The 27493-nt window shown below is 44.6% G+C and overlaps 1 long non-coding RNA gene across 1 annotated transcript in view; it reads left to right on the top strand.

Moving 5' to 3' along the window:
• LOC307103374 overlaps positions 1–18698 on the top strand; it is a 44733-nt gene extending 26035 nt beyond the window's left edge. Inside the window, exons 2-3 of the long non-coding RNA XR_013813812.1 lie at positions 10353–10487; positions 17242–18698. This is a non-coding gene — a long non-coding RNA (uncharacterized lncRNA). The remainder of the gene's footprint in view (positions 1–10352; positions 10488–17241) is intronic.
• Positions 18699–27493: the final 8795 nt, after the last annotated feature.

Raw genomic sequence — 27493 nt, 5'->3', positions numbered from 1 at the left:
AGCTCTGCAATTGTGAGTGTTAGCAAATTGTGTTTCAGGTGTGACAGGTGTCCTCTGGTGTCCCATACACATAGACATCCTTGCCTGTGGGACAGCCTGAACCTTTGCCTCACCTGCCCCTTTCTGCTGTGGCAACGGCTCAATCAGACATTCCCTTTTATAGGGCTGGTTTCCTTTTCTCTTTTGCCCAAACCACGCCTTTCCAACAAAAGAATATTAACCAAGCAATCCTAACAAGTTTGTTGCCAACTGCAACTTATGCCCTTTTATGCAAATGTTGTTGCTTTCAAGCCTACCAGGTTGTATTTCAAAACTTTTATTTTTCTGCAACTTGACCATTTTTTATTTGCTTAAAATATGATGGAGTAATTTATTTTTTTTATTTTTTATTTTTTAAATATATTTTATTGATTTTTTACAGAGAGGAAGGGAGAGGGATAGAGAGTTAGAAACATCTATGGGATAGAAACATCAATCAGCTGCCTCCTGCACACCTCCCACCGGGGATGTGCCCACAACCAAGGTACATGCCCTTGACCGTAATTGAACCTGGGACCTTTCAGTCTGCAGGCCGATGCTCTATCCACTGAGCCAAACTAGTTAGGGCATATGATGGAGTATTTTAAATACATATAGAAAAGTAGAGAATAATATGACAAATATTTATCGATACTAATAAAAGGGTAATATGCTAATTAGACCAGACATCCTTCTGGAAAAAGCCATGGTGGCGGGGACCGAGGCAGAGGGGGGAACCAGGCCAGCAGGGGAGGGCAGTTAGGGGTCATCACGCAGGGAGATAGGTGAGCGGTTAGGAGTCAGCAGTCCCAGATTATGAGAGAGATGTCCGACTACTGGCAGTCAGACATCCCCTGAGGGGTCCCAGAATGGAGAGGGTGCAGGCTGGGCTGAGGGACCCCCCCCCCATGCACAAATTTTGTGCACCAGGACTCTAGTCCTAATATATAAAAACCCAGGGTCCGTAACATCCAAAATGACTGAAGGCTCGACCAACCAGAAGTCAGTGCTGGGTTGCCATGGTGACACAGCACTGACTGCCCACCACTGCGGGTGCTGCAACCCAGCATTGACTGCCGAGGGGGCTGCAGATCAGGCCCAAAGTGAGGCCCGGGAGAGAGAGGCAGGGTCTGATCCACAGCCTCCATGGTAGCTATTGATCAGCCCTTGCCTCTCTCTTTCTCTCGGGGCCTGGCCAGCAGCCATGCTTCTCTTTCTCTTGGACCTCAGCTGGGGCTGCTGTTCAGCCCCACCTCTCTGATCAGGCCCGTTGATAGGCCTGGAGACGCTGACTGGCATAGAAACTGACCAATCAGAACCAAATCTGGGTGAACTGCGAAGGCAGAACCTAAGGTGGGGGCTGCAGAGTGGTTTTAAGGGCAACAGCTGTTTGGTGTAAGGTATAAGAAAGCAGTTCAATTTTTTAATGACCAGTTTGGCAGTATAGTGCATATGGCTGGCTATCAGTCCAGTTATAGAGATTATGTATTTTTGTCTTCCAAGAGCATCTCCTCCTGATGAAAAAGTCTTCCCCCTTTATTTAAGCAATCCTATCCTATATAATCTATCTTTACTACTAAAAGGGTAATATGCTAATTAGACCGGGCCGACCAGCCATCTTCCGGACATCTGACTTCCTTCCGGACAAAGCTATGGTGGTGGGGGCCAAGGCAGAAACCGTTAGGGGTGATCAGGCCAGCAGGGGAGGGCAGTTGGGGGCGAGATCAGGCTGGCAGGGGAGGGCAGTTGGGGGCAAGATCAGGCTGGTAGGGGAGGGCCATTGGGGGTGAGATCAGCCTGGCAAGGGCAGGCAGTTAGAGGTGATCAGACAGGCAGAGGCAGTTGGCGGCAACATCAGGCCGGCAGCGGAGAGCAGTTGGGGGTGAGATCAGGCCAGCAGGGGAGGTCAGTTAGGGGCGATCAAGCAGGCAGGCAAAGGCAGTTAAGGGTGATCAGGCAGGCAAGCAGGTGAGCAGTTAGGAGCCAGCAGTCCCAGATTGCCAGAGGGATGTCCAACCACCCATTTAGGCCCGATCCCACAGGGTGCAGGCTGGGCTGTGGGAACCCCCCCCCCCCCCCGCCCGTGTACAAATTTTGTGCACCAGGCCACTAGTCTATATTTATAAAAGCCTAAGTGACCAAATGACCAAACGACAAACAACTGGTCAACCAGTTGCTATGACATGCACTGACCACCAGGGGGCAGACACTCAATTCAGGAGCTGCCCCCTGGTGGTTAGTGCGCTCCCACAACCAACCTCCCACAGCCAGCCAAGCTCCTGCAGTCCCTCCCCCAGGCAGCCAGGTAGTCAGTGCACTCCCACAGCCAACCTCCTGCAGTCCCTCCCACTTTCTGGCCGGCCCCGATCAGCCCCGATTGGGACTGGGCAAGATGGCTCCGATAGGCCCCAATTGCCGGCCAGGCTGAGGGACCCCACCCATGCACGAATTTGTGCACCAGGCCTCTACTGTTCTTAATAATGCTGCCAGGTTCTGAGGTTACCTAGAGGACACAACAGCCACTTACAAGGAGAGGCACTGAGTTAGGATGTGCTAAGGTTTACTTCCATTAAATTAAATTAAAAACCCATTGTTATTTAAGCATTTATATAATTATAGGCAGCCATTATCTGGGTTGTTTTCCAAAGGCCAAATTTGACTCACTGAGTCTTTGATTACTGAGACAAGGCAGCAGCACGGCAACATGAAACATCTCCACAGAACAAAGCTCACCAAAGAAACTATTACACAGGAGGTTTAGCTCAGGAAAGAGCAAGGGAGAAATAGCTCGGGGTACAAAGCTCTTTATCTCAGTTTCCAAAGTGCAGTGATTTAACATTTTAAAAGGCTGCTCTGGGGAACAGTTTTCCCTGAAAGTGTCATTCATACATTTATAGTCAGAAAGTACAACCGAACCATGAACATCTTCCACGCTTGGAGAGGATTTTTCTGCTTTTACTTAGGTATTAGATTAAAATAGCATTTACCTCTCATCAAGCCTGCAGACAGGATTACATTTGAGCCTGGGTCTTTTATTTTTAAATGTGAATTGTTAACCAGAAGAGGAAACTGTTGTGAGATTTGGCAACTTTTGTCCATGATAAAATGAGCACCTGAGGCTCATTATGAGGCTAGCTGTAAATATTAAGACTGTCACCTCTGTCCCTTGCACTGACAAACATTTTAGTGGTTGTTTTTTCTGGTCAAATCCAGCTGCTCAAGAGGTTTTAATATTTATTTCTTTACTTATTTCTCTCCTGAGTTTCCTGGACTTTTCACTCCTTAAAAGAAAAAGAGAGAGAAATAGACTAAATCAGAACCCTTTAGATGCTTCTCTGTGCTATAGAACAGAAAGAGTTTGTCCACCCCGTGCTAGCAGAGCCAAATACTAAACACCCAGAATTTCAATGGAGAAATAGCTGGCTATTTTATTACAAATGGCACTGTCCAGGAGAATGATGCCACATATTATGAGAGCTCTTGTTTAAAATCTCTCTCTCTCTCTCTCTCTCTCTCTGAATGAAGTAGGCTTATAGTTGTGAGCTTGCAAAACACAGAGTTTATTCTTGCATTATTATTTACTAGAGGCCCGGTGCACGAAATTCGTGCACGGAGGGGGGTTGTCCCTCAGCCCAGCCTGTACCCTCTCCAATATGGGACCCCTCAAGGGATGTCCGACTGCCCGTTTAGGCCCGATGGGATCGGGCCTAAACGGGCAGTCGAACATCCCTCTCACAATCCAGGACTGCTGGCTCCCAACTGCTTGCCTGCCTGCCTTCCTGATTGCCCCTAACCACTCTGCTGCCAGCCTGTTTGCCCCCAACTTCCCTCCTCTGCCAGCCTGGTCACCCCTAACTGCCCTCTCCTGCAGGGTTGATCACCTCCAACTGCCCTCCCTTGCAGGCCTAGTCCTTCTCAACTGCCCTCCCTTGCAGGCTGGGTGCCTCCCAACTGCCCTCTCCTGCTGGCCATCTTGTGGTGGCCATCTTGTGTCCACATGGGGGCAGGATCTTTGACCACATGGGGGCAGCTATATTGTGTGTTGCAGTGATGATCAATCTGTATATTACTCTTTCATTAGATAGGATACCTCCAAAGCACAATGAGTAAGAATCTGAAGGTTTATGTGGCTTCTATTTGGTTTCTAGGACAAAGTTCTTTCCTTTACCCACCACTCACTTCTCTCCTTTTACTCTTGAATGTTAATTTCAACATAATTTTTGTAACACCTCTTGAAAAGGATCCCACCAAGTTTTTGATAGTCCACATGATAAAACTTACAGAATAATACAGCATGAGACTTTCATTCTCTCACTAACTTCTTCATATAACTGTAATTCCTCAACCTCTAAAGAATGAAAAAGGAAAATAAAAGTGCCTTCTCTCATTCCAAGGCCTTTCTCAGTCAGGCAACCACAAAAAGAAAGAATGAGCCTACAATTCATGTCATGAAATCTCTATCAGGCATAATTTAAATCAAATCCCATCATGCAAAGTCTGGGATACTTAAAATGTATAAGAGAACAGTGGTGACCTGGGGGAGAACTTATGAAACCTTGTCTCCTGCTTTTGCTGACTATTCTTTTCCTTATGCTAGACTCCAAGTCCCTATCGGGGACTTGGTCAGGCGGCTGTGGGTGCTAACCCACGCCACCTGGATCCGTGATCCGGTACCTGGGCAGGCCTCTGCGGGTGCTAACCCATGACGCCTGCCATGGTCTGTGATCCATGATCGTGGACCTGGGCAGCCTGCTGCAGGCTTTAACCCACGCTGCCTGCCCTGCTCTGAGATCGGTGATCACGGACCTGGGCAGCCGGCTGTGGGCTTTAACCCACGCTGCCTGACCTGGTCCATGATCCCTGATAGGGGCTTTAAGTCAGCTGCCACTGGCAATGGCTGACTCGAAGCCCTTATCCAGGACCTGGTCAGGCGGCTGTGGGCGCTAACCCAAGCTGCCTGCCCTCGTCCGAGATCGGTGATGGCGGACCTGGGCAGGCAGCTACGGGCGCTAACCCTCGCCGCCTTCCCTGGTCCGTGATCCCTCATCATGGACCTGGGCAGGCGGCTGCAGGCCTTAACCCACGCTGCCTGCCCAGCTCTGAGATCAGTGATGGACCTGGGCAGGCAGCTGTCCTGGTCCGTGATCTGTGATCGTGGACCTGGGCAGCCGGCTGCCGGCCTTAACCCACGCCGCCTGCCCAGGTCCGCGATCGGGGATGGCGGACCTGGGCAGGCGGCAGCGGGCGTGAACCCACGCCGCCTGCCCTGGTCCGCGATCGGGGATGGCGGACCTGGGCAGGCGGCTGCCGGCCTTAACCCACGCCGCCTGCCCAGGTCCGCGATCGGGGATGGCGGACCTGGGCAGGCGACAGCGGGCGTGAACCCACGCCGCCTGCCCTGGTCCGCGATCGGGGATGGCGGACCTGGGCAGGCGGCTGCCGGCCTTAACCCACGCCGCCTGCCCAGGTCCGCGATCTGGGATGGCGGACCTGGGCAGGCGGCTGCCGGCGTGAACCCACGCCGCCTGCCCAGGTCCGCGATCGGGGATGGCGGACCTGGGCAGGCGGCTGCCGGCGTGAACCCACGCCGCCTGCCCAGGTCCGCGATCGGGGATGGCGGACCTGGGCAGGCGGCAGCGGGCGTGAACCCACGCCGCCTGCCCAGGTCCGCGATCGGTGATGGCGGACCTGGGCAGGCGGCAGTGGGCGTGAACCCACGCCGCCTGCCCAGGTCCACGATCGGGGATGGCGGACCTGGGCAGCCGCCTGCCGGCCTTAACCCACGCCGCCTGCCCAGGTCCGTGATTGGTGATGGCGGACCTGGGCAGGCGGCTGCCGGCCTTAACCCACGCCGCCTGCCCTGGTCCACCATCATGGCTTGGATCTCACTGACATGGGTGCTGCCCTTTCCCCCGCCATCTTTGCTGGTTTAACGTGTATATTTGCTCCTGGTTGGCCGGTGGGCGTGGCCGGTGGGCGTGGCCGGTGGGCGTGGCTTACGGGTGTAGCGAAGGTGCGGTCAATTTGCATATTACTGTTTTATTAGATAGGATTAACTAGAGGCCTGGTGCACGGGATTTGTGCACTGGTGGAGGGCGTGGCCTGCGGGGATCAGCCCACTGTGGGAGCACCACTCATCCCAGTCAGCCGAGTGGCTGTGGACGGGCCCTCACTGTGGGAGGGCACTGACAATCAGGGGGCAGCTCCTGCATTGAGCATCTGCCCCCTGATGGTCAGTGCACACATAGCGACTGGTTGACCAGTCATTCTGGTTGTTCCACCTTTCGGTCACTGGGCTTTTATTATATAGGGTTATTGTATTACTTTCCATATGAAAAACTGTAAACCTTTTTGCAGATAGACAGATAGATGTAGAGATTTTTTAGAGCTAGAATTTAAAACTGAGTTTAATCAAAGTCCTAAGGACCTTCAGTTTCAATTCTTCCCTTATGATCATTTTTCAATCTTCAGGGATAAGGGTTGATGACAGCTCTATCTGAGAAGGGACAGAGTTTTGGGGATTAGAGGAATGAAACTGTTTTACACATAATTGGAAACAGTCTTGGGTCCCAGGCCGAGAGTCCTCAGTTTGAATCATCATCAGGTTGCTAGTTTTAGCTGCCCTCAGGCACAATTGTAAAGGCAGAAATATCCCATTAGTATCCTGATGCCACAAAGGAGTAAAACTAATATGGGCATTCCCTAGTAGCCGGGAAGAGAAGTGAGCCAGTGGATGAATGCATCCACATATAGAAGGTTATCAACCTGTTCTGTGGCTGTACTCATGTGGGTTAACAGATCATAATGTTAGTCTCATAAGCAGAGATACATGAACAACAATCTTATCTGATGAGGGCATATTTTCCCCTAAATGTGGAGTAGGGGAAGAGGAACCCCACTTCCCTTGGTGACTTGCTCCATCCATTGTTCCCAGTCCGAGATGTTAAATGGGTGTATAAAGGCATGCCTGCTGCACTAGATACAGGTAGTAGTCCACAGTCCCAGCAATCAGATTGGTTATACATTTTTACATAGGTGGTAGCCCATAGATGGCATTCATTACCTGTAACAGGTGAAAATGGAAAGAAGAGAAAGTTAGAGATTACAAAACAAACAATTATCTTGGATATCAATCAGAGGGTGTTCTTCATTTTGGAGAAGTCTAGTCCAGGTTTTCAGATGTTTTCCTTCTAAAGAGTATCTTACAGTCTGAGATGGCCTTGTAGGAATGCTCAGGTGGTTGAGCAGCAGTTTCTGAGGGTATTGTCTCTCAGGTGAGAGGTCATAGGTATGGAGCAGGCTTAACTTCAGTGACAGTGGTGAGAATTCAGGGCTTGACTCTTTCTAGTTTAACAGAAGAATAAGTGGTTAGTAAAATCTGATAAGGTCCCACCCACTTAAGTTCAAGTTTGTCATCAGGATGTTTATTTTTCCAGAACTTTAAAAGTACCCAGTCTGTAGGGTTGAAATGGTCTAATGAGACATCTGTGGGGTACTTCATCCTGTTGGAAGCAAACTTATGAATAGTAGTTAAAGTTAATCCCAAGGACTGTACATACCTTATAGTGTCCAGTTCTTTAATCTTTAGGTCATCAACATTTCTAAGATTTTCTCTAAGACATAGAAAGGGCCTCCATATAATATTTGATAAGGACTTAATTGAATCCAGCTTCTGCGAGCTACTGTCATCCTCAGCAGGGCAATAGGCAATACCTTATCCCATTTTAGGTTAGTCTCTTGGCACCATTTAGCAGTGGTTTTTCTTAACATGTGATTCATCTTCTCTGTTGTTTTTTCCCCCAACAGATTGTGGCCTCCAGGAATTTCCATTGTGTTTCTAATTGTTGAGAAACCTCCTGGGTCACCTTGGCAATCAAGGTGCTCCCACTGTCACTGGAATAGAGGAGGGCAGTCCAAACCTAGGAACCATTTCTTTTAATAAGGCTTTTATTACTTCTGAGGTCTTCTCTGACCTGCAGGGGAATGCTTCGACCCATCCCACAAAAGCATCTACACAAACTAGCAGATGTCGATAATTTCCAGTTGTTTTGGTCATCATAGTGAAGTTAATTTGCCAACCTTTTCCAGGGCCCAATCCTTGGCGCTGGACCATCTTGTCTTCTCAGTGAGGTCCTGTTTGAGGATTATTTCTGACATAGATAATGCATTTCTAAGTTATTTTTTGAACAGTTATTTGCGTATCTGGCCCAGTAATGCATTTCTACATCCATGGGAATGAGGCATCCCATCCATAATGGGTGCTCTGGTGGATGGTGCTGTTTCCCCCATCAGGTGTTTTGGGATCAAAGTGATCACCTGTTCATTGCTCATCCATTCCTCTTTCGGGTTAAGTAGAATAGCCTCATTCTTTTGTTCTTTCTAAGTCTTTTAAGGAATATTCAGGTGGGGCTAGCTTTAAGGCAATGTCTTAGCTTTAAGAATAAAGGCTGCTGCCAGGGATACTGGAATTTTAGTTTGGCACAACAGCTTGGCAGCTTGATCTGCTTTATTATTTCCTTGGGGAATTAAGCCATTGGTCTGCTGATGATTTGGGTAGTACATGATGATGGCAACCTACTTAGGTTCCATAATGTAACTGCCTTTAGGGGATCTAATATCTCCTGAGAATGTTTAATTTCTTTTCCTCCTGATGTAAAAAGTCCTCTTTCTTTCTGAATTGATCCACGGGCATGTACTACCGTAAATGTATATTTGAAATCAGTGTAGATGTTGACTCTTTTACCTTTTTCCAGGTGTAGGGCTCAAGTTGGGGCCAATAATTCAGGCTTCTGGACTGAAGTACCTGTCCCTAGGTTTCCTGAAGAGTCACCACGCATATCCTGTTTTCCAATTTCCCATGTCCGTAAAGCTGCTTCCATGGGTAAACATCTCGAGATCAGGATTCTTTAGCAGCAAGTCAATCAGGTCTGATGGCTAGAAGAGACTTGTGCAATTATTTGAATACAATAATGTTTCAGTCTCTCTGGCTCAGAGGAAAGCACGGTGGCTGGGTTTAGAGTGAAAATAGTCTTGAGAATGACATTAAGATTGTCTAAAAGAATGGCCTGGTACTTTCCCGGTCGACTGGAGGTCAGCCAGTATCCTATATTTTTTGTGCTAGTAAGGGCAACACACTGTGTGGAGTATGTACTGTGTTGGGTGGTCCCAGGGTGAACTCCTCAGCTTCCTGTAGAGGGCCAAAGGTAGCAGCCATGGTCTTCGGACAAACTGGTTATCCCTGAGCACTGTGTCCAGCTGTTTTGAGAAATTGGCCACTGGCCTTTAATATTTTCTAGATACCTGTCTTTCATGTACAAACAAGTCAAAAGGCTTTCTTAAGTCTGGGAGGCCTAGGGCTGGGACTATCAAGAATTTTTCTTTAACAGCATTGAAGGCCTTTTGGCATTCCCCAGTCCAGTCCAAATCAAAGGCTCTTGATCTTTTCCTTTCAGTGCCTCATAGAACAGTTCTGCAATCAAGCCAAAGTTTGAAATCCAGATCCTACAAAAGCCAGCCATTCCTAGAAATCTCCTTAGCTGCCCGAGGGTGGAGGGCATTACCATCCTGGCTAAGGTTTCCTTCCTGTCTGGGAGAAAGTTTCTTTGTCCTCAGAGGACTTGGATATTTGGACTTTCTTTTTTTTGGGAAACTTCATATCCCCATTCAGCCAGGAAGTTCAAGGTTAGAATGGTATTTTTGTCAGAAGCCTCTTTGCTGAGATTGGCAATTGAGAATGTCATCAACACATTGGATCAGTGCCCCATTATCTGGCCAAAGTTCCCTTAAATCTCTAGTTAAAGCCTCTCCAAACAGGGTGGGGAGTTTTTGAGCTGCTGGGGGAAAACTGTCCAGTAGTTCTGTTGTTTAACTTGAGAGTCTGGGTCCTCCCATTCAAGTGCAAACAATTCCTGAGACTCAGGGCTGAGAGGAATGCAAAAGAAGGCATCTTTAAGTCCAGCACTGTAAGCCAACAGAATTCCCCAGACAAGGTGGTCAGCAAAGTGTAGGGATTAAAGACCACTGCGTGGATGTCTTTCACTCTCTGGTTAATGGCCTCCAAGTCCTGAGCAAACCCATATACACTAGTGCCTGGTTTCTGCACTAGTAAGATGGGAGTATTGTACAGTGAATGACAAGGCCAAATAAGCTGGTACTCTAAGAGCTGCTACCTGCCTGGCTGGAATGGCTCAGTTGGTTGAGTTGTCATCCTGGGCACCAAAAGGTTGCCAGTTCAAGTCCAGGTCAGGATACATACCCAGGTTGCAAGGTCAGGGCACGTATGGAAGGCAACCCATTGATGTTTCTCTCTTTCTCTCTCCCTTCCTCTCTCTAAGCATGTCCTTGAGTGAGGAGATTAAGGAAGAAGAAGAAGAAGAAGAAGAAGAAGAAGAAGAAGAAGAAGAAGAAGAAGAAGAAGAAGAAGAAGAAGAAGGAGGAGAAGAAGGAGAAGAAGAATACTGACATTTATGGTTAGATTTCACTCTTAGCTTGTTCTTAGAGAATACTGTTTACGTGTGTGTGTGTGTGTGTGTGTGTGTGTGTGTGTGTGTGTGTGTAGCAGGGGGGGAGGGGGGTTGTTGCTCATGCCCTCAATTGTATGTGGATTGGGGCTGTAGTTTTTGCCTTTCTAGGTCAGCCCTTTGCCCGTACTTCCAGAGTTACTTTTAGAATCTTTTAGGGATCTCGGCCAGAATTTCTTTCTTGGTTAAGGTCAATAAAGCTGACTGCATGGCACAAGCTTTATCTAGAGGCACCTCAGTGTCCAACTGGCAAGGGGCAAAGGTTATTTTGGCATTCATTTTAGTTAATAAGTCCAGTCCTAAAAGTGGCACCGGTCAATGAGGCATACTATTCTTCCAGCTAAATGGTCCAACATCAGAAAAGGAGTATGCATCCAGACCATCCCTGTCAGTTAGCCATGGACATGAAATCTTCCTATTGGTACTTGTCTAATTGGGAATTGCCCTGTCTGGATTGGAGGAAACTCTTGACCAAATCTAGTACCCCTTCAGGTGCGGGAGCAATGGCCATTCCTGGTCCTGTCTGGTAGAGGCCCCTCTCCCGCGGGAGGCTGTGGTGAGGAGCTGCAGCTGCATCTTCCACAAGGTGGTGGAGCAGAGGCAGCCTCGGGGCATTATGCTGGAGTCAGAATGAGTCATCCTCATTCTCAGGAGACTCCAGCAGAACTGGCCTAACCAGTTTATCTGTTTGTGTCATAACTTTACTAGTACATTTGCTCATTTGAACAGACCTATGCTGATATAAAAGCATAAATGCTTCTACATAGGAGATTTCACCTCATTTTTCTCTCTTTTACAAAATAACTTAAGTTGCATTATGGTACTATAATTTAAGGAGCCGTTTTCTGGACAATGTGGCCTGGCCACATTGCAAAGGAAGAGCATTCTCGTGGCCCAGTTTTGTAAGATGCACCCCAGGGGGTAGACATAAGTTTTCCCATGACAAAATTTTTTCTCACAATTACTTCTACCACTTCCTGAACTTTTCTTAGTTTTCTCCCTTGCTATCCATTCAGAGTTTATCAGCTTTTTTTAAGGACAAAATTATCATCTCTGATTCTTTCAAAAACTATATTTTCAAACCTTATATCCTTCTAAAGTCTGTCTCTTGACAAGTCAGACCCAACAGACAAGACAATTGGGTGGCCCAAATTTCCCGCTATTCCTCAGACCCAGAGTATTATTATCCCCTGGGAACAAGGGGTAAACATGAGATCTGCTCAGTATTGTCAAGATGAAGTGAAGAACTAGCTACCTTGAGTTAGGCTTGTCAAGCTTCCGCTGCCCACTCCTCCAAGGTCTGCTGAAATGCTCTTGGCATTAGCCCCCTTTCCCATCAGACAAGACACAAACTCAACAAATAATAGGTACAGTTATAGTATTCAATCCTGCTAACTGTAACTTCTCCTAGTCCTTCCTAATACAATCAATAGGAGAAGCTCCAAACCAAGTGAGTCCTTTAAGGACGTAACCAAAAGTAATAGGGGGATAATGGGTATCCCTAGGGTTGTCACTCATCAGGTTACTCATCAGTAGACATCTCCTAAACCAAGTATTCAATTTCTCTCACTGCACAATGAAAGTGTGGTAAGTCAGCCATGCCTGGTCAGCAGTGAGCACTGCAGGTCCGTCCCTGGAACAATTAGTCCAGGCAGCTGCTCGGACAGAAGATAGAGAGACCACCACTAGCCTGCTGAACTGTGGGCAGAAAGCCCACTCAGAGCTGAGTCCCTACATAGTCACCAATTTTCTTATAGATCAAAATAGAATTCATCCAACCTGTGCTTGCAGAGTCAAATACTGAACACTGAGAATTGCAGTGGGAAATAGTGGCTGTTTTTATTATGAATGGCACCACCCAGAACTGGAAACTAATGCTCAAAAGTCCAAACTCCTTGATGGTGTGTAGGTTACAGATTCTGTAGGCCAAAATCACAAGACACCGTGGGTTAGAGGTCTGTGGTCTTACTGAGAGCTGATTGTGGTAAGGATAATGAATCTTTCTTCAGGTCTTGAGGACAGTTCTGAGGTATTTTCTGGCATCCCTCTGTCTGATCTCATGGGGAAATAGCCAGGGAGTTGTTCCACTTTAGGGCTCAGGACTGAAGCATAACTTAGGTCAAGATGTTATCTTTAGCCCTGGCCAGCATGCTCAATGGTTAGAGTGACGGCCTGTGAACCAAAGAGTTGCTGGTTGGATTCCAGTCTAAGGCACATACCTGGTTGCAGGTTCCCCACCCCAGTTGGGTTGTGTGTCAGAGGCAACCAATTGATGTGACTCTCTCACATCAATGTTTCTCTCTCTCTCTCCTCCCTCCTTTCCACTCTCTCTAAAAGCCATGGAAAAATATCCTCCAATGAGGAGGATTAACAACAACAATAAAAAGATGTCATCTTTAGCCTGCCAGAGGTCCAGATCTTTAGTCACGTCCAGTCAGGTCTGGGCTACTGTCTTCTGCTGCCTGAGGGGTAGCTAAGTATCCAGGAGAAAGAGAGAGAGAGAGAGAGAGAGAGAGAGAGAGAGAGAGAGAGAGAGAGAGAGAGAGAGAGAGAAGCTAAATTAATCAAAGTCCTAAGGACCCTCAGTTTCATCTGGTTTAATTTTTTGACAATCTAAACCCAATCCAAGTTATGTTTCTAGTTATTGTCTATCTCATCAACAGGTCTGAATCATGTTTCATAATTCATGAAACTGGTAGGTTTGCCTCAACTTCTGTTTAAAGAATTTACTAAACAAAATGATCTGATAGACAACATTATTTTAAAAGAGTATAGAGCACTTAGATTTCTGATATTTTAAAAAAAAGATCTTACCTGTTGGAAAGTCAAATAGTAGCTAGAGAGATTTCTTACATGTGTTCTCTAGAACATAGGTTCTGATAATAACATTTTCTAATGTTACCATCATTAAACATTGTAAAGTTCTAATAATCTTTTATTATATAATTAATTAAAATAAAATAATATTACAAAGCTCTAATAACTTTCACAAAGTGTTATAATTTCAGGGCTACTAAGAATCTCATTTATTATTCAGCCTTCTTATTTTGCTATCATGAAAAGTAAGGACCAGGGAAGTAAAGAGAGTTTCCCAATATCACATCACTAGACTCTAGTTTTTTTATTCCCTGCTGCAAGATACTAATATTAGAAAACAAAAGAAGGAAATATCTGAAGAATATCTAAAAATAAGAAGTCTCCTTGCCTTAGTTCTCCCTGACCAGTGTTACTCTGTTGGTTGGAGCCTCATCCATACACCAAAGGGTTGTGGGTTTGATTCCTGGTCAGGGCACATACCTAGGCTGTAGGTTCAGCTCCCGGTCAGGGCATGTGCAGGAGGCGACCAATCATCATTTCTCTCTCACATCGATATTTTTCTCTCTCTCTCCCTTCCTCTCTCTCTAAAATAAAAATAAAAATAATAAAAAATAACATAAAGCCTTAGTTCAAATGGCACCTCTTCGGAGAGGCCATTCCTCAACAGTTTCTTACTCAGCCTCATTTATCTTTAAAAATTGAGCTCTCCCTGAGTTTATGGATTTATTATATTCTAATGTCCCTTGCACTAGAATGTAAGCTCCAGGAGAGCAGGAGTCCTCTGTTTTCTTCACTGATATATCCTGAGCACCCAGAACAGTGCTTGCCCCCAGGTGATGATTAATACGTGACTGTTGAATGAATAAGTGAATGAATGAGAAAATGAATGAAATGAAATCTGGCTGCCACCAGAGGTGAGAACTGAGGACTAACGATAGAAGAAACAAAAGTTAGATGTGAAAGGCTGTATGTTATCATACTACAATTAAAAATAATAATAAACTGAGTGGACATTTTGAGAATCTTTATACAAATTCCATCTTCCCTCCTGCTCCACAAAGGTTAAGAAGATCCTAGACATTGCAATCTCTTTAACATCCCCAGACCTTAACTCATTAGGGTTAAACTCCTGGCATTTAACTAATTAATGAATTTATGTGCTAGATATTTTATGATAATATTTTAGATATTAGAATGAAAAATGTCAGGTGTCATCAGGCAGAAGGTGAATCAATGGACTAGAACTAGATAATCCACATAATAAATATTCAGCTCTTGACTGTCTTGAGTCGCTCGAATATAGGTATTAGAATCTCAAGATGTTTCTATTATTAATGTCCTTTTCTATGTGTTTTAAAGCAGCCAAATTCGTGCATGTTGCCTGTCATCTAGTAGTAACTATAAAAATTCAATTTGATTTAATTCAAAACAATTTAAGTTATTGAATGTCTACTGGAATTATTACACAAGGCATTTTAGGGAGCAATATATAAAGAAGGTCAAGTTCTGATAAATTTGGCTGCTTGATGTATTGCCTGTTTGACACATTGCCTGCAGGATGCTCATGGCAGATAATTTTTTATCTTACAATTGTGGGCTGGAAGGATATGGGAGGATTCCTTTCTGTTGGATTAATAAGGAGATAATCAAATCTGAGTTAAGAAAGGACAAAGATGTTGAATCTGAAAAAGAGTTCAATAGCAATAAAGAGGCTTCCAATGACCTGGATGACAAGCATTTCAATCAAGAGAAAAATATGAAGAAAAACAAACAAACAAACAAACAAAAAAATTAAGGTGATGAAAAAGTGGTTTTTTAAAAGGAATAGAGATTTTTTTAAACATTGATTCATAAACATACATCTCAGTGGACAACCTTGATTTTATGTCAGATCAAGAAAAGAGGGAAAGGAAGAAGAGTTTTTAGATGACGATAAAAGCCAAAGAAAGATGAAGCTTTAGACAGATGAAGACAACAAAAGTTAGCAGGAGGCCCTGCTGAGAGCAGACACAGCAAGAGTCTGCATATATGAGGAGCTAAAAAGGAAGTTTCCAGCATCCAGCAGGACAAAACCTAGAAAAAAAAAGGAGAAAAAGGAAATTTATCATAAAATTAGAATAATAAAATAGAAAACAAGACAAACTTTGATAACTTTAAAGGCACCGTTGGCTTAAGTTTCTAGCATTTGTTATTGGTTGAATTAGGTATAAGTGGCTCCTTAGGTAGTCCACCTATAATCAAGAGACAATTTCTGCAACAAAACAAGCACACAGTATGTTGGCCTTGGTATAACAGACACCTATTGTGTTTGTTGTTGGCCTATAGGATGCCTGACCCATTTCTAAGAGCATGGGACCAGTGTATTAATCATGATGCTTTTGGCTGTAGGTAATAGGAAGACCAAATAAACCAGCTTCAACAATAAGAAAAATATGTATCACCTCCCATAGCAGAAAGTCAGGAGGAGGTAGGGATAAACTGGTCTCCAAGATCATGAACTCAGCTGCTCAACACTAGCAGTATGACCTGGATTCCTTTTGTCTGACTGATCTGTTGTCCTCTGCATGTGTGCTAGCTCCCCTTACTCACAAGATCACTCTACCAGCTCTAGGAATCACATCCTCACACAATGCCAAAAGCCAGAAAAAAAGAGGCACAAGACTATCCTGAGGCCCCCTTTTAAAGAGAAAACAGAACTTGAGCTGAAACTTTCAGACCCTCACATATTGGTTGGTAAAGATCCCATGAAATGTCATTCTTAAACCAATCAATGACAAGAGGAATCAGGTTACCAATTGGCTTAGCTTAGCTTAATCAAGATGTATCTCTAAGAGGCTGGACGGGCCAGCCTCCCCTAAGTCAGACCGATGCCTGAATAGAATCAGGGTTTTGTTAGTAAGGAAGTGGCATTTGGGGAAAAGGGTGTTGGGTAGGCAAGAGTGGTGTCTGCTATAACCTCTCATTCTTAATCAATACACAATAATATTCACTTTTGTGATGTACAGGTCTATGGGTTTTGATAAATGCATAGAGTTGTGTAATACAATTGAGATATAGAAATGTGTATTATGAAAGTGGGTGGATGAATTTATGATCAACCAGCATGGACTTACTATCTATACTAATAAAAGGGTAATATGCAAATTGGTCAGGACACCCTCACAGTAACAACCGAACAGCAGGCTTTGTGGGGCAACCAGGCTGGCAGGGGGGGCAGTTGAGGGCAACCAGGCCAACAGGAGGGGCATTTGGGGGTGACCTGGCCAGCAGGGGAGGCAGTGAGGGGCGACCAGGCTGGCAGGGGGGGCAGTTGGGGGTGACCAGGCTGGAGGGGGGGGCAGTAAGGGGTGACCAGGCTGGCAGGGGGGGCAGTGAGGGGCAACCAGACCAGCAGGGGGGGGGCAGTTGGCAACCAGGCCTGTGGGGGGGCAGTAAGGGGCAACCAGGCCTGTGGGGGGAGGGCAATAAGAGGCAACCAGGCTGGCGGGTGGAACAGTTAGGGGCAACCAGGTCAGCAGGGGAGGGGGGCAGTTGGGGGTGACCAGGCTGACAGTGGGGGCAATTAGGGGTGATCAGGCTTGCAGGCAGAGGTGGTTAGGGGTGATCAGGCTGGCAGGGGGCACAATTAGGGGCAATCAGGCAGGCAGGCAGGTGAGCAGTAAGGAGCCAGCGGTCCCGGATTGTGAGAGGGATGTCCCTGCAGGATCGGGCCTAAACTGGCAGTCGGACATCCCCCGAGGGGTCCCAGATTGGGGATGCAGGCTGGGCTGAGGTGACCCCCCTGCCCCCGTGCACAAATTTCATGCACCGGGCCACTAGTTGTGGTATAAACAAGCAAGAGAGAGAGAATCATGGCTCTTATACTTTGTATCTTTTGCCTTTATAGACTTCCAGGAGGACAACCAGGCAATGTCTAGGTCCGATATAGGAGGTACAAACAGCACATTATGGAGGCTTGAAGAAGGAAGAAACTCCCACTCTGGAGCTATGACCAGTCTTGTCCTGGTGACTGTTAATGATTCCCAGGTACCCACGCAAAAGGCCACCTCTGGTTGCTGCCCTGCAATTGACCTGAGTGTTTCCTTTGCTCCCCAGGACTCATTGCCCTTGCTTCATTTTGCCCATGCTTCTTGTCATCTCTCAGCTAGCTGGCTGAGGCTGTGCAGGTCCTATCCAGAGTCAGGTCCTGTTTTCAGCCTGAGTCTGCAGAGGGCCCCATTCCAGGGAGGACCAGAGTGCTTCCAGATGGCGTAGTGCTCACTTGGGTTTGCCTTTTGATTTTTATTATGGCAGGTACATGATGCTGACAGGCTATTGTAGGAGACAGGCATGGCCTCTGGAATGAGGTTGAACACTAAAATAATATAATAAAATTAAATGAAGAGTATAATAAGAACAGCAAACACAGTGGCTAACATTTACAAACCCAAAGACTGTCTAGCCGAGAGCAGCTTTTCAGCCCCGTTCAACAATACTTACAGTGTTTAGAGTCCCATGAATGAGCCCAACTGTGGCTGAAACCGCAGTCATCTAGCCCGGTTGCTTTCTCCCAGGGAGCTGGCGCCAGTGCTTGTCTTTAATTGCCCAGGGCCAGCGCTTGCCCGTATAGTGCCTTTGTGCAAAGTAGAAAAAGGCTCCTCTTCCTCCTAATCCTGATTCCCATCTATAAGAAAACCATTGTTATATGCAGTAAAATTGTAATAGTCAGCATACAAATCCTTGGGTCATGAACCTTGAACAGTGGCCGTTAAGTGGCAGCCAGTGCTGCTGTAAACAGTAGTTTCAGGACCCAGTTGTTTGGGGGATGAGAAAATTCCTATTGTGTCAGGAGTGTAGCAGGGCTGAACCAGTAGTTTGAAGGTGTCTGACAGTATATTAATTTATCCATTTGTCAGTTATGGAATGGTTTCTATATTGTGGGTGTAGTACTAAGTGCTATAGAAGAATTATCTCATTTAATGTCCACAAAATAACTGTGGACAGGTATTATTTTTTATCTCTACAGACAAGGAAATAAAAGTTTAGAGAGTTTCTATCACTTGCCCTAATTCCTATGGTTAGTAGGTGACAGAGCTTGCCTAGAATCTTGATCGGGCTGACACTAAGGCTATCACACTGCTTCTGAACACACACGCACATGTGTGTGCGCATATATAAATTGTTTTTGTTTACATATAACAGATCTGTTGGAATTTATTTTGGTGATCCTAGTGGATATTCATATTATCATATTTCTTTCTTTTAATATATTTTTGTTGGGTTTCTCAGAAAAAGAGAAGTGGGCCCTGTGATACTTAAGATGCTACAGAAGATGATGTAAACACGTCAAAAACTGCAAATATTAAGGGGAAAATATCTCTTTTTAGATGAAGTGATTGAAGACAATACAAGTAGCTGCTTTACCCACAGAGGTGAACTGAACAGTGCTTCTGTCACTTGCTCAATTAGCAGGATCAGCTCTCAAACTGGAAGCAGTTGGCATAGATTCAAGCCTCAGAGGCGGATCTTTTGCAGGGATAATCCTTAAGATCTCAGAGACAACGTGGCGGCTTCCTCTCAAACAAATGCCAAAGAGGAACTTGGTGGCCAAGGACCAGATTTTTCTTTCTTTTTGGTTTCTGTAGTCATGGGAGCATAGCGTTGGGTCCAATAAAACTTGCTAAGTGCTGCTATCTCCCTGTCTTCTCTGAGGAAGCTGATTGGAGTGCGGAATGAAAAATTTTATCCAACAGCTTTTTATTTGGTTCTCTGACACCAAGGATTCTTAATGTAACTGATTTCCTCTTCCTAACTAGATGTAGCAATTAGAGTTGCCTATTAGAGTTTAGCCTAGAGTTTTCTTGTGAGAGTGTCTGCCTCATGTGTCTGCCTGCCTCACAGCACCACTGCTGTGTAACTGCAGCGAAATTCACATCTTTTTAAAGCAGAGGAGATATTCACAGCCAGATGCACGTAGCTGGCTCTTCAATCCCGCTGGATTCAAGAAGTAGGTGCCAAGCACTTTGCCAGCTACTCTTGGGTGGTAGAAAGATGAGCAGGACAGTATGGCTGGGACTGCTAGACTCCTGTGAGTCATTCAACAAATATTTATTGAGTACCTACTCTTTGCTAGGCACTGTTCTAGGCATGGGGCATAGAGCAACAAGGTAAACAGACAAAGTCCATGTACTTTCTGGTTGGGGAGACAGACAATGAAGAAAGAAGTAAAATGTATAGTATGTTAGGTAATGATAAGTATGATGCAGGAGTTATTGTAATCTAGGAATATGTATTAGAAACAAACAAACACCCTCTGATGCCACATATTGCTGCAAAGTGCTCTGGGATTATAATGGAAGAAATTCGTTTTGATAGAGGAGGGGGGATTTGTGAAAGAATTTGTACAAGTGGTGAGATTTAATCTGGACCCTGAAGGAAGTTTAGGCCAGATGAATATAGCCACAGTGCAGGGAGGGAAGGAGGAAGCCTCCCCATTATGAACATCTCAGCACAGGTCCAGGAGAGACAAGAGGAGATAAAAGCACATTCAGAGGAGCTGAATAGCTTACTACATCCTCAACAGTGGGTGGGACGACACGTGGAACAGGAACCTGGTCTGGAAAGGTATTTGGAGACCAAGTGATAAAGAATTTTGACTAAAGAGTATGGGTTGAGCCCTGCACACAATGGGGAGTTATTGAGTGTTTTATGTGGGAAGTGGTCTGAGCTGATGTGTTTGTGGATGGCAATGTGTCAGCTGGACGCTTTGTCCAGGTGCAGGGCGATACCTGGGGTGGTGCTGGTCCTGGTGGCTGGCACCTCATGGGATTGAGAAAGAGTCTTTGGTTTCTCTTAAAAAGCAAGTGGCACTCATATTACTGAGATGATTTCATAATAACAAAAATGTGTTCTTTCTCAAGCCACTGACATTCAAGTTCAAGGGCAGTAAATTGAGGCTCTGATAGGTTCACAGATGCATCCTTTAACAGCTGTAGTTGAGCAACTTGGGAGCTGGAAAGCTTGAGAGTTATCTTGTATCAAACTTCAGTGAAGGCTTATGCAGACACACCTTAGAGATATTGAGGGTTCAGTTCCAGACCACTTCAATAGAATGAGTATCACAATAAAGCAAAATCTTTTTTTAAAAAAATATATATTTTATTGATTTCAGAGAGGAAGGGAGAGGGAGAGAGATAGAAACATCAATGGTGAGAGAGAATCATTGATTGGCTCCCTCCTGCACACCCCACACTGGGGATTGAGCTCACAACCTGGGCATGTGCCCTGGGGCAGAATCGAACCGGGGACCCTTCAGTCTGCAAGCCGATGCTCTATCCACTGAGCCAAACCAGCTAGGGCAAAGCAAAGTCTTTTTGTTAGTGGAGTGTCTTGCCTTCAATTTGTAAAATAAATAAATAAATAAATCTATATAATAAAAACCCAGTGATCGTAATGCTGCAACGACCAAAGACCAGTTACCAGGAGGGACTTGATGCTGGGTCCCATGACACGCCAGGTCTGGGTCTTGCGTGATTTCGTGCACTGAGCCTCTAGTAAATAAATACATAAACAACATCTGTAAAGTGCAATAAAGCACAATAAAATGAGGTATGCTCGTATAAAGAGGTGTGTCTTCTCTTGACAAATTGCATGTGGATAATCAGATAACTTTTGGAAAGGAATGAATTCCACCATCTTCACTCTCCTGATATTGTGATTTAACCTCATACATCCATAAGTATTACAGAGCCTCAAAGATAAGAGAAGCAGCAAATACTTCAATTTCACTGGTTTATTTCACTATCATTCCTCAGTTGACTCTCCTTTGCTAACTCAGCCAACAATATTTGGTTCACTTGAGTTTAAAGAAAAAAAAGAAAAACATTTTCCATTTCCTTGTTCTTTCTCTTCTTCCACATTTTCCTTCTCTACATTTATTAGGCTCATTTCCAACTCCTCTCTTTGTTGGTGTTTAATGGAGATGCTTACGTGGCGGGGGTGGGGGGTGGGGAGGGGGAGATTTAGACACTTTTGCAAATTGGGTATATAATGTGATTCTCTCTCCATCTTTCATCAAAGTCTTGAGTGAAGCGTCCATTTCTCAGAAATTCGTGTGGAGTTGGCTGTAGTATCTTAGCCTATTTCCTGGTGGGTGTGGACCTGAAACAGGGCTGCCCCTGGGGTTACAGAAAAAGGATGCTATGCACTTTGTTCTCTCCCCAGGGATTAGTCGTAGACATTTGAAGACTGGCAAAGAAATGGGTGTTAACATGGATACTTTGAAAGGACGAAGGCTTGCCAAGGCTTAAGTCTTTGAGTTGTTTTTGAGGATTGTTTCAGTCAGTCACACCCACAATGCTGGAAATCCCAGAATCCTAATGCCATGTGGCTCTACCTGCATACCTTCTCACACTTTGTTTAAAGTTTTGTTTTCTTTGTTTTTCCCCTTGAAAAACAAGTGGTAGTTAAAAAATATGTAAAATTGCTTCATAGGGTGGAATTAGGCTGCTTCAAAATGGAACTGTAAGACCCATAAACAGTGAGGATTATTGCAACCAATAACTGCACCCTCAAACTCAAGGGCACTGGTGGAGAGAATTTGAGCTGTTAGTCACACTCCTTAACACAACAAGCAAAACAGTTTATTTGCTGCTCTGTTCCTTCAGATGTTCTGCATGAAACCATCTGAGGCCATGTGTGATTTTGAAGCAGCATTCGGTGAGACTCAAGAGCTCCAATGGCCTGTGTTTGTAAATTTGCCCTGGTACCAATTCCAATGTGGATGTTGGGGTGGGGGGTCTTCCCATACAACACTGGGCAATTCTGACACCGTCTACCCAGAGAGAGCATCCGATTCTGCTGATTAAGGGTTCAGTCCTACAAGACTACCCCTCTCCTCACCCCCAGCCTCAAATACCAGTCCAAGTCCAGGCTGTGACTTATGCTTCTGACTGACTGGCTATAAACCAAAGGTTCCCATAACCTCTTCCTCAGGTTCAATTAATTTGCTAGAGTGGCTCACAGAACTCTGAGAAACATTTTACACACTAGATCAAGTATGTCAAACTCACGGCCCACAGGCCGCATTCAGCCCACAAAGAATATTTTTGCGGCCCAGCCAATATAACAGTATGTAAGAAATGTTTTAATAAAAATTTCATAACTTAATTTTTACAATATCCTGTTATACATAATTATTAATAATGAACTACATTTGCTAATGACTACTATAATCGTGTTGCATTCATTTCCCTTATGCACCTTATGCACAGGCGCACCATTTCTCGCCACTAATACTAGCAGCAAATATTTTAGCAGCCAATTGACACATCATTAGTCTTGGACTGACTTGTTTGGTGTGAGCAACAGGAAATATTTCGCTTTCTGAGAACAAGAAAAATAGGTTTATTTACATTATGCTTATTAATTTGTGCAGTTATTCAGTGTCTGTTAAGTTAATGTTCAAGAAAAAATATTTTTATTAAAATGTTCTATTATTTTAATGATTACTCATTTATTTCAGCACTTTATAGTCAGCATGTCTATCGAAATAAACCTATGTTTCTATGAAAATTGAATCTTTTGTTTTTTTTGTGGCCCACATAAACTTAAACCTTGTTTATTTGGCCCGTGTTAGCCTTTGAGTTTAACATGCTAGCACTAGATCACTGGTTTATTATAAAAGGATATAACTCAGGAACATCAGGTGGAAGAGCTGTATGAGCAAGATATGGGGAAAAGGCATGGAGCTCCCACACTTTCCCAGCACCTCCCTGTGTTCACAAACCTGGATGCTCTTTGAACCCTCTCCTTTTAGGGCTTTATGGGAGCTTCATTACATAGACATGAGTGGTTAACTATTAGTGATTAATTCAACCTCCAGCCCTTCTCCCTTTCCTGGAGTCTGGGGGATGAAACTGAAAGTTCCAACCCTCTTATCACATGGTTGGTTCTCGAGGCACCAACCCCCATCCTCAGGCTCTGTCCCAAGTCACTCATTAATATAACAAAAGACACCTTTATTACTCTCATAATTTATAAAATTCCAAGGGTTTTAGGAGCTCTGTGCCAGAAACAGGAACAAAGACCAAATATATGTTTATTATAAATCAAGACGGCACAATTTGACTCCTGGCTCTCCCTCTCTCTGACTCTGTGACCTTGAACAGTCACTTCACCTCTCTGTGCTTCAGGTTCTCATCTGTAAATGAGGTCAATAAGAGCACCTTTGTCATAAGCATGTGGTGAAGATAAAATGAGTTAATTCCTGTAAAGCCATTAGAACAGCCTAATATCTAGTGCTGGACTTTTATTAACAGCGCCGCTTAGGGACCCTAACAGAGTCTTACGTAGTGTTATAAAACAAAATTCAACTGAGTTAATTTGAAGATCTAATTGGATTTATTCAGTGATTCATAAATTGGGCAGCATCACATTTAGCAAATAGAAAGGAGCTCTGAGGAGCTGTACAAAATGGAAGGCATGTAGAGGCCGAGGGGAGGAAAGGAGAGTTTCTAGAAGAGTGGATTATTTCAGGCAAGATCATCTTTCTTTGGGAAAGGGTGGGGGGGTCTACTCGGATTACCTGACTAGTGCAGACCAGGTAATTCCAGATTGACTGAGTAAAGGTCGCATTTCCAGGGGACTAAAACTGCAATTAAATCTTAGTTTGCTGATGTAGGGCTTAGCACAAGTGCTCCATCTTGGGCCTGTTGTTACTTTTTTAACAGTCCTGAGTATAAATGTAGGTTAAATAGCAGAGAGGGAAAGGGAAGCATGGCTTCTTTTCTAACGGAAACAGAGCTTTCAAGCATAGGGGTGATATGAAGAGGGGAAAAGCTTTCTAGAATCAATTACTGAAATGGGGGCTCCCACAGACTTTCTCCTTTTTCACAATGATTGATTCATTTGTGTTACACTTGCTTTTTGTAGAGCTTATAGAACTCAAACCAAAAAAGTAATGGTTATACATTTGTGGGGACTTGGGCTTGACTAGATAACCCGAATGTCATTTCAGTAGGCACTGCCTAACTCTAGGGGTGTCATCCACAGTCCCCACCTATGACCAATGAACTGCATGTGTAGGATGGCCTTTGGAGAAGCTTAGATATGGTAGCTTTGTCTGTCTGTCTGTCTTTTTTCTACCCCCTAACTCTCTTCCATGTTACACTCTCCTGCCCCATATCAGCAGCAGCCTCTGGTTTTGAACACAAGGACTTGTGTTGCTTGCAATCATTTTATAAAGCTGCCTGATTTACATTATAAATAATCATGAAATTGGGGGTGAAGGAGAAAGGTAACCCACATTTTAAGCTACAAAAAGGTGGTGATTCAATTTTGTTCTCTTTATTAAGAAGCCTAGTCTCAATCAGATAATTTGCAGGTAAGTTTTACCTGGAGCATGCTTCCTCAGTCATGTTAAATTCATGGGGCAAATCCTCCTAGGACTTAGACAGTTTTAATAACAGAAATGCTGATATAAAGAGCAGGGAAAGGCAGCATGTTCCAACCATTAAGGAGAAAAATGGGTTAAGATGTTACTAATAAGCCATGCTATATTTTTATCCTACTATTTTTCTTCATCTGAAGGAATATTGAGATGAGATTTTAAATTCTGAATGATTATCTGACAGCTCCTATCTCTAGGATAAATTATTAGCAAGGGTTTTATTTTGCTATTAACTTTACTGAAAACTCAAAGAGGACACAGGTTTACCAGAGCCCAGAGGAAAAAGTGAAATCTACAGGCAAGAATGCCACGAACATAATGCCATGAACTTCTAGCTACTTCTAGATTCCCTTTCCTAACCTGTGTGGACATTGACCTTCAGGGGGGCTGGGGTAGAGATTGGCAGGGCCCCTAGCACCTTCCTGGATATGGTCCCGACCTACGTCTCATCTCCATCCTCACCACTCCACCCCGGCCCATCTCACCGCATGCTCAATATTCCAGTTGTGCCAAACCACCCACTGGTGCCAAATAGGCCATGTTTCCTATTTGGGTAAGCATTGACTCATCTTTTTCTTTTCATAATGTTACTTTATTTTCCTTTTACAAAATGAAGCATTAAAGCCACCCAACATGTATATATTCCTATGGTTCCTTGCACATTTATTCTACCTAAAGTTAGGTGTGAACATATGGAACGCTTCATGAATTTGTGTCTTATTCTCGCATAAGGGCCACGCTAATCTTCTCTGTGTCATTCCAATTTCAGCATAGGTGCTGCTGAAATGAGCATGACTCATCTTTTAAAACTTACCTCCTATGTGACTTTATTCCAGAACTTTTTCCAAGAGAAGTTAGTGGCATCTTTTTCTGCCTTTCCATAGTAGCCAATACGTACTTCATTGTGAAGTTTGGTCTAATGCAATATTAGTTTAGTGTGTCACCTCCCCTTGGTAATCCAGAGCGGGCAGGGGCTTAATCTTGAATATCTGTATCCACTAGCCCAGGGTTTCTCAATAGCAGCAATATTGACATTTTGGGCTGAAAAATGTTGTTGTGGTTGGGTCTGTCTTGTGCACTGTAGGATGTTTAACATTACGTCTGGCCTACACGGCAGTGTGACACTTTGCAGACATTGCCCAATGTCTCCTGGGGGAGAAAACTGCCCCTGACTGGGAAGCACTGCTGTAGCCCTAACACAGCCTGATATATAGTAGGTGCTTAATAAATATTTGCTGGTTAATAAATCAATGCCCAATTAATGAATAAAAAACTGAATTAACAGATGAAAAAAAGACCTTACTGTGGCTTTTACACACTCATCAAACTTTAAACTGTTATGCCAGCAGTCAAGTCTCTATGAACTGGCTCTACTTCCTTTCTCGCTCTTCTCTCATACACTTTGCTCCTCACCTGTAGGCTCTTCTGCATTATCATGCTTTGTTTTCTTCTTGCCAATCCAAACCCTGTTCTACCTTTAAGACAAAGAACAACTTATCTATTCCCAAAAGCCTTCCCCAGTTCACCTAATCCAGTGATCTCCTTACTTCACATTCTCTAAATATTTATGAATAGGGTCTCTGATGGAAAATTACAATACATACATACATTTTATATATGTACTAGAGGCCCAGTGCACAAAATTCATGCATGGGGGGTGGGCGGTGTCCCTCAGCCCGGCCTGCACCCTCTCCAATCTGGGACTCCTCCGACATCCCTCTCACAATCCAGGACCGCTGGCCCCTAACTGCTCCCCTGCCTGCCTGATCGCCACTAACCACCTCTGCCTGCCTGCCTGATCACCCCTAACTGCCTCTGCCTGCCAGCCTGATCGCCCCCAACTGCCCTCCCCTGCCAGCCTGATCGCCCCCAACTGCCCTCCCATGCTGGCCTGATCGCCCCCTAACTGCTTGCTCCCCTGCCGGCCTGATTGCCCTAACCACCTCTGCCTTGGTCCCCGACACCGTGGCTTTGTCCAGAAGGAAGTGGGATGTCTGGAAGAGGTCCAGTCGACGCAGTCTAATTAGCACATTATCCCTTTATTAGTATAGATTATCTGTAATTTATATGCAATACATATATATATGTACACACATCTACACATTTACATATACATGTATACACATACACATGCTGTATTGTTTTGGTCTTAAGACTATTTATATTTTTGTTTCACAAACTTGTGTAGAAATTTTCCTCTCAACTAGAAGAGTCACCCCTTGATAGAGGCTCACTGGTGCATATGAGGTCTTTCTTCTCTTCGCATCAGCACAAGCTTTATGAACAACAGATGTTGAGCTTTTACTTGAATTTTTTCTTTAAGCAACTGGCAGGTGTGATAAATCTGTGTAATTTGTGTGGTCCTGACATTGTTTTGTTTTTAAAAGACATAGGGCTTTTTAATATCTTGCAGTTTTTAAACAAACTCATTTCATGGAGATGCAGCAAATATGAAAAAGAGTGATTTGCCATGTTTTTGGGTTTCTGTGAGAAGGCACCATATATGATAAGCAGAGAAAGACAGTCTTAAATTCTGACTGTGGTCCAACTCCACTGAGGCTTTTTTCATTGCTTGATGAAACTATTAAAAATGTTGACCTGCCAGGTTGACTCCGAGCTCTCTCAACACCAAGCATCCCTGCACCCCTCCTTCCTCAGGCATGCTTGCAGCGACCTGTACGTGCAGCTTCCACCATGCTTGTGCTTGGGA

The sequence above is a fragment of the Cnephaeus nilssonii genome (genome assembly GCF_951640355.1).
Source record: "Cnephaeus nilssonii genome assembly, chromosome: 7".
NCBI lineage: Eukaryota > Metazoa > Chordata > Mammalia > Chiroptera > Vespertilionidae > Cnephaeus > Cnephaeus nilssonii.
This window is presented reverse-complemented; position numbering and strand designations above follow the sequence as displayed.